General features: G+C 35.0%; 1 long non-coding RNA gene across 1 annotated transcript in view; it reads left to right on the top strand.

Moving 5' to 3' along the window:
* Window positions 1-13,523, top strand: part of LOC119625689 (uncharacterized) — a 381,097-nt gene extending 367,574 nt beyond the window's left edge. Inside the window, exon 10 of the long non-coding RNA XR_012090503.1 lies at window positions 11,390-13,523. This is a non-coding gene — a long non-coding RNA (uncharacterized lncRNA). The remainder of the gene's footprint in view (window positions 1-11,389) is intronic.
* The last annotated feature ends 507 nt before the right edge of the window (window positions 13,524-14,030 follow it).

Below are 14,030 nucleotides of genomic sequence, written 5' to 3'. Positions count from 1 at the left end.
ATAAGAGAATTTAGAAGAACGTTTTTATAACTTCCGTGTAAAGAACAGTAATTTAAGCAATTCAAAAACTCAGAGCCATAAAAGAAAAGAGAAATCTAAATTCATAAAGATATTCTTTTTGTGGTGAAGTATACCAAAAATGAAGTCAAATGACAGATGATAGACTGGAAGAAAAAGTTACAACACGTATGGCAAAAAAAGAATACTAGCCATGATATTATAAAATACCTACAATAAGTGAGCAAAAGTCAAGTGTCCCAATAGAAAAATGTTCAAGGAATATGAATATGCAATTGACAGGAGGGGAAATTCAAAAGGTCAATAAACATATGAAGAAATGCTTTATTTCATTAATATCAATGTGGTTCTACTTTTTGCCCATCAGATTGACAAACATTTAATAAGTGCTGGTGAGTACATGAAGGAGAACACTCACACATTGATGGTGGGATTGTTTATTGGTATACACCTTAAAAAAGTAATATGGAAATATGAATTTCAAATGAAAAAGTACATCCCTTCTTTCCTAGCAATTCCAATTCAGAGAATCTTTTCTATGAAAGTAAAAGCACTAGTATTTAGTTATATATGAATTCATATATATGTGAATATTTATTTTAGCATAGAGTAGCAAAAAACTGCAATCACCCTGAATGCTAATAAATAGGAACACCATTAAATAAAGTATGTTTCATTCATATTAAGAAATATCACACCACTAATAAAAAAGAGTGACTTTGGGCTTTATGAGGTGACCCGTAACAATGTCTATGATGTCTAATGTTGAGTGGGAAAAGCTAGCTCTAGAGAAATGCCTATAGAATGATTGCACTTATATAAAACTAAGCAATGACAAAAATGTCCTCTACATGTGAATTTACACTTATCAATTATAGGAAGAAGGGTAAGGAAGGGTAAAAACCTGTGAGAAATAGGCTTATCTTAGTGAGATGAACATGAGGTAATAAATACCAAGAAGGTAGCAAAATGGAAATATTTTGGTGGTATAATATTTTGCAATATATAAACTATCAAATTCTATTTTATTACAACTTAGTACAGTTGTGTATACTTGCAAAAGTATTGAAGGGTTCTTGGTATAAATGAAAACTTAAATTGGCCATATCTATCAAAATTACTCATGCATTTACCTGTAATCTGACAATCTCTTTTCTAAGAATCTACCCCAAAATACATTGGTACAAGTATAAAGTGACATACACATAAGATTATTTATTGTGACATTATATGCAATGACAAAAATAGTAAATAACCCACCTATAGATTCTTATAATGAACAGCAAAGAGAAATGAAGGAATGATATATACAAAAAGGCAGAGTGATCTGTAGGATATTTCATTAAGTGAATGTTGTATTCTCTAGGATAAGTATAAGTATGTCCCAAACATTGCAGGGGATATACTTATACTTTTTTTTTTTTTTTTGAGATGGAGTCTCACTCTGTTGCCCAGGCTGGAGTGCAGTGGTGTGATCTCGGCTCACTGCAACCTCCACCTCCCGGGTTCAAGCCATTCTTCTGCCTCAGCCTCCTGAGTAGCTGGGATTACAGGCACGCGCCATCACATCTGGCTAATTTTTGTATTTTTAATAGAGACGGTGTTTCACCAGGTTGGCCAGGCTTGTCTCAAACGCCTGACCTTGTGATTCATCATCCTCGGCCTCCCAAAGTGTACTTATACTTTTTAAAAAATCATTGTTTAACTGAAATCCAAATTAGTAGATATCCTGCATTTGTATTTGCTAAATCTAACAGCCTTGTTTGGGGAGAAGACTCTGAAATGGAGTTTAGTGTGCAGAATGTTGGAAAGCAGCACTCCTGGGATCAACACCTGTGAAGGCAGGAAAAGGAAGCAGGATTGGGCAGAGGGAGAATTGCACTGCAATGGAAGCCTGAGCAACAACTTTAGGTGACCCACGAGGGGTTTTGGAGCTGCACTTGCTTATCAGAGGGTCCTCTACTGCATTGAAATGAGTGGACTTTGATAGCTTCCCTCTTCGCTACTCAGTCAGTCGTTGGATATGGTCAAGACAACTCTCTGTGGCTGAAATGCCCTTGAAGGGGCTGACAGCAGAAGACCATCTGCTTATAGCTTCCCCAGCAGCTTAGCCAAAAATTTCCTTACTGAGGAGGAGTCTGGGTGACTAATTTCCTTGTCCTTTACAGAGAAGAAAGCAAAGTGCAAAAAAAAAAAAAGTATGTAATGCATGCTACCTTTGATTTTCAAGGTGTAAAATATAATATACTGTATTTGTTGCCTGTGTTTATAAAAATAAATACTAAGAATACATTAAAGTTAAAAAATGATTAATAATGTTAAGAAAAAGGGAATAAGGCAATGGAAGTGAAACATCTCTCAGTGTACTTTGTTTTCATATTAATAAAAGAAAAAGTTAAAGCCAAAACAAAAAATGAAGCCCTAAAAAGTTAAATGAAAATAAATACATTTATATAAAGTGTTGGTGGCAAAACAATTCAAAGAAAAAAATTATATCAAGCCATTCTAGAACAGTGTTTTCACTGCATAACCTTAAGCTGGGTTTATTCTAAGGTCAAAAATTTAAGAACCACAAAATATTTTAAGTTTTGTTCTTAATGAGATTATTGTTTTGAGATTAAAGTATGTTTATGTAGGATAAAAATATTTTTCTAATATTGTTAAAAATCTGAATTTTCAGCAGAAGAAAAAAGAGATACAAGTATAAAATCAAAGAATCTGAGTAAAAATCCTATAACATACTATTTGAATTGGAAATATCAAAATGACTCATTTTTTAAAAAATAAAGAATTATTTTCTAGTTTTGTGTACTAAAAAGCCCCAGAAACAATGACAAAATAGTTGTCATGTGCACTAAGTGTTCAGAATGTGGTCTCTAAATACAATTATTTCTAACAGCATCTTGGGGCTCTGTGGAGAATCTGTTGTGTGCTAGAGCAGTGCAGTTCTCATAGCCCAATGTAGTTGTGTTAAAAAAATGTAGAAACTAATTCCTTACTCTGAATGTTGGAAGGAAAGCATATTTCTTGCCTTTTCCCTGTGAGCTGTATTTCAGGGTAACCAAGTAAAGCCTGGTTGATGAGGGAAAGTTCTTAAAGAAGAATTCTAGCTAATTAATGTGGAATGAGTGATAGAAAAATTGCCATTTTTCAGTCTTAATGAATGGATTCCAGGCAATGGTTATCAACAGATTCCAAAACAATCAGGTGAAAGGCAAATGGACAACTGCATGTTTGCAGTTTGCCAAAGAACTGTAGATAGATATAAGGGGCAATTTGTAACTTGACAAGAGAGATATTAGATTGTTGCTTCATGAACCTTCGTGTGCCCACTGATGAATCTTCACATTAATAAATGAGGCAACCAGATTTTATGTGCTTCCTGATGTGAGACACTACAGAGTACAGATTGCACATGAACCAAGCTAAACCTGAGTCAAACCAAGTAGCTGGATGTAATGAACAGATTGCAGGAAGTAAGGGGAGAAAAAAAAAAACAAGTTAAATGGCACTACCAGGAAGAAACCAGACAAATCCAGAATGAGGACATTCTAAGAGAAATTGGAGGGAACAGACCCAGTTTCTTCAAGTTAATAGCTTTGGGGGAGAAAAGAGCAGATAGGAAAAATAGGAGATTTAAAAGACATCAACAGCTAAATCAATTTGTTTATACTGTTTGGGTCTTGAATTACATGAATGTACTATAAAAGGACTTTTCATGGTCAATTGGGGAAATATGATCATAGACCATATTAAATGATTTTTAGGAACTACTGCTAATCTTGTTAGGTGTAATACTGATATTGTGATTATGTGGGAAAATGTCTTCACTTTTTAGGAATACATAGTGAATATTTAGCAATAAAATATCATGGTGTTTAAGATTTGTCTTTTTAAAAGTGATACATGAAATATATATGGAAGATGTAAACAATCTTCATTCTCAAGAATAGGTATATAAAGGTTCAGTTTCTTATTTAAGTACTTTAGTATGTGTCTGCAAAACTTAAATAATAATAAAGAAAATTTATCTGAGATTTGATTTGAATACATATATTTCTTCTCTCTTTCACTTTGGCATATCGTCTCTTCTTAATAGTATCTTTTGAGATGCTCTTTAATAATTTTACCCAAACATATATCTCCTTCCTAACTCAAAAAAATTGATCTCTTAAGCACTCAGGTTACATCAGTGGTTCTCAAATGGGAACAATTTTGCTTCTTAGGGGATATGTTGCAATATCTGAAGATATTTCTGGTTGCCACAACTGGCGGATGCTACTGGCATTTAGTAAATGTTGAATTAATAAATAAATGTATGAATGAATGAAAACCAGAACAATTTGGTCCAGTTAACCAGGAAAACTTTAACGGATCATGGCTCTCCCTGGATGGCTCTTTTAAAATGTTTGTATTTTTTTCAAGCAGATGGCAATTCTGTACATTAGTAAGCTGATACGTGTTTAGTAATTTAGTTTAAAATGAGAGGTTGAGAGATTGAGAGTGTTGTGTTGTAAAAATTATATCACAGGCCAAAAGTTGTTTGACATGCTGGGATTCTTAGCTGTAAAGTTTTATTTAGTTTGTATTCTGAATTTATAGTTGGACCAGTCTTAACATTTTTCGTAACAGGTATTCAAACAGTTCATACACATGGCTCTTGAACTGTATTATATGAATGTTGAAACCTTTTCCTTTACAGACTTTGAGAAGGGTTAGTTTGAGGGAAAATTTGAGAGAAAGAGTATTCTCAAGTTTGGAAGATAAAGGTTGTTTTACATATTGGTTTGTTTTTACTTCTAAGTAAATGAAAATGGTTCTTCCTGTCTTTTCTTACTCTATTCATCCTCTCTTCCTCTCCCATGCTCATCCTCTCGTAGGTAACTTCCCTTCATAACTCCTTCCACTAGGAGATTGGACATGGGGAATCCCAAAGTACAAATCTCTTTATGATTTAAAATAGTTTTTCATCTACATTCTTTGCATTTAATGATTATATTTTGAGAGTCATTAACTTTGTAAAATGATTAATTATATATAAAAAGACATATCACTCCAACAGTCCCTAACAGAGTTAATATATATTTGTTACATTTGTTGACCATTCTACTTGGTTAAAAGTGTAGGTATATTTTTATAAGTGTTCTCCCTTAAAAAAAAAAAAAAAGAAAAAAAAAAAAACCCAAAAACCTAATGGTCCTTCTTTTACCTAACAGGCAAAAGCAAAAAGTCATGTTAGAAAATAGCTTTCATTTTCGTAAATGCTATAATTAGTCATTTGAGGACTAAAACCATGGCCGTGACCCCTCATGTTCTTTGAGGTTTCCATGCCCACTTTCTGTATGAATTGGGGTTTTAAGCCCTGGTGTCAGTGCCAATCCTAACTTAGAAATTACATTCTTCCCACTCAGAAATTCCTCCTGGAGTTTCAACAGGAGAAATGATTCTTCATTTTCCCTCCCGAAAACTGTTGTGTAATATTGCTGGCAGAGAGAGGATGATTGGTGCCACTGCAAAGCTAGCTAGATTTCAGTGGAGGTTGAAGCGGTATCTAAATATAGCATGTAAAAAGCCTTAGGCTAACTGTAGATGAAAAGCACTCTAGATATGTAAGGTATTATTACTACTAACGCATTATTATTTTAACTTTGCTACAAGTTGCAACGAGCCTATAACATCTGCCCTACAGTATTGCAGTGAGGTGTGCTTTCTGCTGTGAATTTTTCACCTCTAACAATTTGTTTTTCTTGTATCAGCATTAACTGTCAATTTTTATTAAGCAAAGTAACTTGAGGCATTTTGAATTTTTTTTACCCTAGACGTCCTTGGTGGGGAGTGAAATGACCAACAAAACCATTGGTTAAGGATGCAATCTTTGAGAGCCACTAAACACAGGAGCAGAAAGCAAGGGCTAAAAAAAATTGCCCAGGGCAGAAAACAAATTTGGAAAAATAATCTACACCAGTCTCACTGAGTCTCAAACATAATTCAGTTGCTACCTGCTGATTTAATCAATCCTTTTCAGTTAAAAAATAGAAATTGGAGTGCAATATGCATGACAAAAAATTTTAATAAAACACATCGGGATTTTTTCAAATGGGAAACGAAAATTATCTGAAGGTGACCGGTGCAAATTTTAAAACCTCCTGAAAAAGAAAATCAAATGGTATAAAGGCATCAAAGCCTGTTTGCAGTCCTACACATTTATTATAATATAGAACAATTTAGTTCTTACCTCCTTGGAATCAGAGAGGTAAATACAGTCAATCTGATGACTTGAGGCCAGTCTTTAGTTGAGGTATTTTGATTTTGATCTTCAAGAAGATCAAATAGTTTTGCTCTCCTCTGGACATAAAACTTCTTTGGACATAAGGGGCAAAGAAAAAGGCTTGAAGCACAAATTATTGTAAATCCATTTCCACTGTCATTGGCAAGTAGAAGCACTTGTACCCCTGAATATCAGGGGCACTGTAACATCTATAAACAAAAGAAACAATATGCTCATCAATAGGTCAGATACAAAGTATACCTTTCTCTATAAGAATAAATAACAAACACTATAAATTACCTTCTCACTGCCATCTAAAAGTGGTAGACTTCAGATTTTCTGATAAGAATTACATAAAATAAGAATTTTTTCTTCTATCCAAGTGCTATCCAATAGAGCTTTCTGGGATGATGGAAATGTTCTATATTTGTGCTGTCCAGTAAGGTAGTCACTAGCCACCTGTGGCTTTTACCACTTGAGATGTGGTTAATGTGACTGAGAAACTTTCTAATTTGATTTTATTTCAATTAATTTTAATAGCCACATGTGCCAGTGCTGACATATGGGATAGAATAATCTAGGCAGCAGGGGAATGAATTAACCAAAATGGTAGCAGCTGCAAGCCAGAATATGTCCACCTTTCTAAGGAATGTCTAGGCCCATGAACTTTGATAGACAAGGTAGTATAGAAGAAAAAGCATGGTGGTGTAGTTTCAGCATCTGGGTTCCAGTCCTCCAGTTCTCTCCTTCTGTAAAATAATGGTAATAATACTTACCTTGTGAATTTTTTTGTGAAGATTAACAGAGAAAATGTTCTTATGATATCTAACAAAAGGCCCACCATGTAAGAGGTACTCATCAGATATTAGTATTTCCTCATAATCATTATAATTATGTTAATGATTGAAGACCAAGGTGAAAATTGGGCACAGCTATTAGCCTCAAAACATTTCATTGTTGTAGGTGTGGATGGAATCCTGGGAAACCAGCCAAAATGTGGAAACTTATTCAGAGGTTGGATTTATTCCATTCATTCATTCAACATAAATTGAAATGCCAGGTTGCATGCAGCACTCTGCTAGGCTGTGACAATGGGGGGCACCAAGAATATTACCCACCCTTGAGTTGTCTTGTTGTGTAGCCCAGGACAGTCTGTGATTGGGTGAGTTGGGAGGTTGCAGCAATAATCTGTCAATACTGAAGATTTTGACTAATGGCATGACCTCCATGATGATGGATGTCAAACTCAGAGTCCCTTCATAATTATCTGATTAGTGGCAGTAACTCACTATATCACCTTTTCTACATTCTTGTCCATTATTTATTTTAAGCTCCTAAAGTACAGATATGTCATCTTAACTTTACTTAAACAGTGGTAGAGTTGTTATGTTTTTTGAAAAATTCCTGTGGATGCTGGTAGAGATTAACAACTGTCAGATAATGCTTGAAGAGCACGGTTAATAGTCTCTTTCCAACAGTGTCTTTTCATCCTGAGCTTTGGACTAGCAACGTACTGCCCAGGACAAATAAGGTAGGCTTTTGAACAAACATCCCAACTCAGGGTCACAAATCTGCAAGAGCTAGGAGAGTTCTTCGCTGTGGGGAATCACACTGGCTGCTTGCCTCCATGCTTTGGGAGCAGGATAGCATAATACTGTTGGCAAGAGCGTTTTGAAGCCTTCTGGAAAACATGAGTGAAAATCGCAGCCTTATGCTATCAGGTCAACAAATTTATTCCAAGCCAGACATACAATGACAGAAGCTCCACTGATTATCAAGGTCCCTGGCACACCCTAGTGTCCATCTCAAAGTCAACAGCTCTACCTAGCTCTCTGATTTCAAGGGGGGAGTTGGGTTAGAAACCACTATTATTCCCCATCTGGTTTACTAGAGACAGAAATGAAATGACTAGAGACAGAAAATGTGCTGTCCAGGTTATATCTCATTTATGAAGAGATTTAACTTAGTTTTTACATATATAAAATAAAAAAAAATAAATTCACTTGAACTTTAATGCATAGAATATTTGATAAGTGAGGAAGAAACCAATGAATTAGAGATCACATATTGCCCTCTGATATCAACAATTCTAACTAGAGTGACTGCAGGGATTAGGCTATGCTACAGCTCATGTTAAGTTTTTGGCAGATGGAGGATCTGGAGGTGTCAGTAAAGCCCAGTGTAATTAAAAAATAATTTCTGAAATTTGGAGCAGCAATGGTTATTAATTGAATCAAATGCTAATTTCTCAGATAAAGTTCCACGGGAGGTACATGAGGGCAGTTTTATTTGCTAGACCTTTTTCTTTAAGGAAGGTGGCTTGGAAGAAAATGTCCAAACGAGTTTTACATTTAATGAAAAAAAATGACACACAAGAAAATCCAGGCATGAGGCAGTTGATTTCTCAGTTGGGATGTATTTCAGGAAAAGATGGCATTGTGCCTTCCCCATCAGGACTTGGTAATCATTCCACTATTCATGAACAGATGCCTTGGTCAGATCCCCAAGTGTAAGTGAATTCATTAAAAGATCTAGGGAATTGAGGTATTAATTCTAAATTATTACATATTATAGATTTTCTGGAAACAAGTAGGGGGACATGGCAAGGAGAGGAAATAGTAGAGATTATATTTAACTCTTGGCCAGAAGTTGGTCTCATGAGACCACCAAAAGAGCACTTTTTAGCATGATAAGTTTTAAACTCTTTTAAAAAGGATTTAAGCAGTTATTGTCACAGTGTAGAAGGTTGATATAAGGCAAAGTAGAATTATGAATGTTGCATACCATATATGGAAAGCCTAGAAATAATCTATTGGATGGAAGAGAGTGCACAAATCATTTTGTTCTTTGTATACTTTATAAAGGAACTCTTCTGATATCACTTTTTTTGTGAAGGAGACTCTGTCCTGTAGAATGCATGCAATGATGGTGTTTGTAATAGTACGTAGTTCTCTAAATATATTGTGGCATATTTTTGAAATTTAGGCTTAGTTGCTCTCTTTCCAGATTTTTATTTTTTCACTCAGACAATTTGGCACTGGTTGATGTGTGGGTGGATATATTTTCTCACCTGCACAATTAACTTGAAGTTATTTTTGGAATCGTTTTCATTTTCAGCTATTATGATTATACCATACTTGGGGAAAATGCTGTTGAGTGTGAATTAAGATATTCTGAATACCTAAGGGCAAAATGTAACAATCAGGTCACACAGAGAACTTCAAAATAGCAATTGAAATTGTTTTTATCAAGGATAAAGTTTTTGATTACACAATTCTTATGGATATATTCTTATGGATAGTTCCATCATAACACTCCTACAGGGGCTGTATTAAATGTTCTACCTACCTCTCAGATGACTTAATGTCACCACAAATAGGAGTTACTTGAATTACCTTCATGAAATTTTACTGTAGAACGTGATTGAAATGGATTATAAAATATATTTTATTTCTATAATAAAACCTTGGCTTAACATTTGCTACTTTTGAACCTATTTTTGTTTGTTTTGGTTTTGTTTGTTTGTTAATCTCCCATCCCCTGCACTGCTGAAACAATGATGCGATGAATGCTTTTTTGATACATTGGTCAACAAACAGGAAATATGGTTCTTAGTGGTTGTGCAGACCATTTGAGAAGTTTAAGACTCTGAGGAGATGCATAATATAGATATCTGCTTGCTCACATTTTTGTGGTAAAGCAGGAGTGAGCAAACTGTAACCTGTAGGCCAAATCCAGCCCAGCATTTGTTTTTGTAAATAAATTTTAATTAGAACATAGACTCCTTAGTTTATGTATTATCTATGTCTGCTTTTACACTAAAATAATAAAGTTGAGGGATTTTGACATAGATCATTCAGGCTTTGAAGCCTAAAATATTTACTATTTGGTCCTTTACAAAAAAAGTTTTCCAACCCTTCTCTAAAAAAACAAAAACAGTTGTTTGCATGTTTCTTTTTATTTTGTTCTTGAATTTTCTCTTTTAAGAAAAAATGTGACGAATGCTACAGATTCACTATAATCCAAAATATAATCCAAACCTCTTGTCCATTGCTATTTCTACAATATAGTCTGGAAAAATCTACATGCTCACTTCTCAATTTCCTTTTTAGTTAAGGGCAGCCATATGACTCAGTTCCAGCCTTTACTATATGAATGAAAGATGGCTGTGGAATTATGGGAAAAAGCCAGGCTAACATCATCCCATGCTTATTTTCTTGCCTTGAATATGAACATGATGCCTTTAGTTGGGGGACAGCTACCTTGAATCATGTAGGAATGCCTGAGGAAATAGCAGAGATATCAGTGCTAATATCTTTGATTTTTGTTAATTGCAGTCATAAGTAAGTTTCTGTGGTTTGGATGTGGTTTGTCCCCACCAAAACCCATGTTGAAATTTGATCCCTAATGTGGCAGTGTTGGGAGGTGGGGTCTAGAAGGAGGTGTTTGGATCATGGGGGCAAATCTCTCATGAATAAGTTAATGCTCTCCCTTGGGGTGAGTAAGTTCTCACTCTCAAGGAATGAATTAGTTCCTGAGAAAGCAGGTTGTTAAAAAGAATCTGGCTTCCTCAGTATCTCACTTGCTTCCTCTCTTGCCATGGGACCTCTTTGCACATACCCATTCCCTTTCTGTTTCTTCGATGAGTTGAAGCAGCACGAGGTCCTCACCAGAGGCAGCTGCTCAACCTTGAACTTTCCAGCCATCAGAATTGTTAGAAAAATAAACCTCTTTCCTTTATAAACTACCCAGTCTCAGGTATTCTGTTATAGCAGCAGTAAATGGACTAAAACATAAGCCTGTGTAGTGTAAAATGGTAACTTGAAATTTTATAAATCTCAATTTTTTCTTGGCAAGGAAGAAGATGGGGAGGGAGAGTTGCCAAAAACTCAGTTTAAAATAAAAATAGATGGTCTGAATATTCTATATAAACATGTTGTGCTAAATTATGACTATTCTCTCTAAATGGGACGTAGTTCTCTTGATCTTCTCCTAACCTCTTAATCTTCATTAACTTGTTTAACATCTATTTATTTTTGAGGTCTATTCTGTAGTCTGTAAAGATGGCTACCAACAATTTTTTCCCTCCCTGTTTACTCACAGAGTACTGTCTATTTGCCCTCCACTTGTATACAGACTGGCCTTTGTGACTTGCTTTGACCAATTAAATATAGCTGATGTGACATCTTGAGACATCTGAGGTCAAGGCCTTAAGAAGACTGGTAGTTTTTTCTGGATGCTAAGAGAAGAAAGTGATTCAAGGAGGAGGGTGTAATCAACTTCATCAAATGCTGCTGACAAATAGAGTAGGATGAGGACCAGGAAGTGGTCACTGGGAATACTAATGTGGATATTATTTCGATTTGGTAGATAGCAATCTGAGTGGAGCATTTGGAGCAAAATCCTGGTTAAGGTAGATTTAAGAAAAAATTGGAAGAAAGAAATTGGAGACAATGAGTATAAATAACTCTTTCTTCTCTTGCTAGAAATCCAAGAGCAACAGAGCAATGATTGAAGGAAGGTGCTGATAAATCACAAGAGCATTTCTTTTCAAGGTGGTAGAAATAACATCAGCTTATCTAAATGCTATAATACACTTCTGAACCTTAACCTATAATTTAAAGACAGTACAGACTTGTTGTGAACAGGATTTCTAAAACAATGTTAATCCTTACCACATAATATCTTGGCAAAAATTGTCTTCCTTGTGTTTCAATTTCATCATTTGTAACGTGAATTAAAATAACCATTTTACAAGGAATTGGCCTGGTAAAATTTTTTTATTTAAGGTTTTAAGTTTGATAGTTCTCATTGTTTCATATTCTTCCATTTGCAACTTGGTAGAAAATATCAAAATTGATTCCAAGAAATAATGATTTCAGTAAACGTATTAGGCCATTCTTGCATTACTGTAAAGAAATACCTGAGACTGGATAATTTACGAAAAGAGAGGTTTAATTGGCCCATGGTTCTGCAGGCTGTCTAGGATGCATAGCAGCATCTGCTTCTGGGGAGGTCTCAAGAAGCTTCCAATCATGGCAGAAGGCAAAGGGGGAGCAGACACATCACATGGCAAAAGCAGGAGCAAGAGAAAAAGAGGATGGGGGAGGATGTACCACACACTTAAATGACCAGATCTTGTGAGAACTCACTCAGTATCACAAAGGCAGCACTAAGTCATGAGGGATCCATCCCCATGACCCACATACCTCCCCACCAGGCCCCGCATCCATCACCTCCACCATTAGGGCTTACGATTCAACATGAGATTTTGGCGGGGACATATATCCAAACTATGTCAATAAACACAATTTTTTTCACAGAAAATAGTAAGGCATAAAATTTAAAAATAAATATTTAGTCTTGTAATTTTCCAAAAATTGGAGGGATGTGTAAGTTAAAAGGGGAAAGAGGGTGTATGTGTAGGAGATTAAAACATTATAAACAAAAATTTTTAAGTGTTTGTTGCCTATAATATTCCAGCCAGATATTTTGTTGACAAATTCATGTTAAGGTGACCCTATTGTGTCATTAGAATTTATGAAAAATATGTTACCGCATTTCATCATGGCCAGACCATATGTTGGGAAGAGTGACTAGTGGTGATTTAGAGAGAAAAGACGAAGAACTGTGGCATCAGAATCCCCTCACCTCTGCAGCTGAGACTATATGCCCTAGGAATTACATATGTTTATGCTGTTGCTATTTTGCTTAAGATCATCTCTAAAAACTGCAGTTTAGAAAAGCAAATCTCTATTGCTCTTATGACAAAAATGTAGATGTGAAGTGTAATGCAGGAATGGATAAATGAGTAGAATATTTTGGACTTAAAAGGCTCAAATGATTGGAGTAAATATTTATAATCATTCTGATGCAGTCTTTACAATCATGCCCTTTATGACATAATATTTGGTTGTATTTTGTATACAATTTCAGGTTCATTTCATGTTGGCACCTATTTTCTGGGTTCTCAAGGGTACAACATGTGTTTTAGCCTGGTGCCAGTAATATTTTTATATGGTCTCTTTCTTGGTACTTGTAGGAAAATTGTTCTTGTAATTGGAAGGCAGAAGTTGTCTGTAGTCCAATTATATGTGCATAATTGTTTGTGTTCACTATAACCAATGTTTGATTGTCAGTAGTATAGAGGGCAATGTCTTGGTTTTTCCTATTTTAATATTAATTAAATTTCCTTCTAATAAAGGGAGGTGGGAATAAAGCTTCATGCTTTTGTCAGACTCATTTGTTTCAATCTCCTGGTGTTAAACAAAATGCATCTGTTGAAAAAGAATGGGAGTTTAGTTATACAATTAAACTTGCTCCTTATTTTCATTATATGAAGGCAAATTTACTGATGCATCATGGCAATATCTATAGTAGGAATTTGATAAATTTTGTATAAAATAAAGTTGTCTTTTCACTTCTGAATAGATTCATGCAACAATATTTATAAGATTTGTTGCTTGACCCTTATTAAATGCCAAATACTCCCATGTTATGTCACGAGAACTCTACTATCTATTTTCATGGTGAGACAAGCCCATCTGCTCACAAATGGACACCTTCCTGTGTCCAATAATAGAAGGGGATGGGTACCTCACCTAGCCCTAGACCAATTAGAGATTTATATAATTTTGTTCCTTGAACCTTCTTTTTTTCTTTTCGAAAACTTAAACAGGACTAAAAACCATTTAAGTAACATTGTCCATAACTGTTCATAGTAATCATAATAATGATTCTGATT

Source organism: Chlorocebus sabaeus, chromosome 22, assembly GCF_047675955.1.
Source record: "Chlorocebus sabaeus isolate Y175 chromosome 22, mChlSab1.0.hap1, whole genome shotgun sequence".
In the NCBI taxonomy this organism is placed as follows: Eukaryota; Metazoa; Chordata; class Mammalia; order Primates; family Cercopithecidae; genus Chlorocebus; species Chlorocebus sabaeus.
Note: the sequence above shows the minus strand (reverse complement) of the source record. Positions and strands in the feature narration are given on the sequence as shown.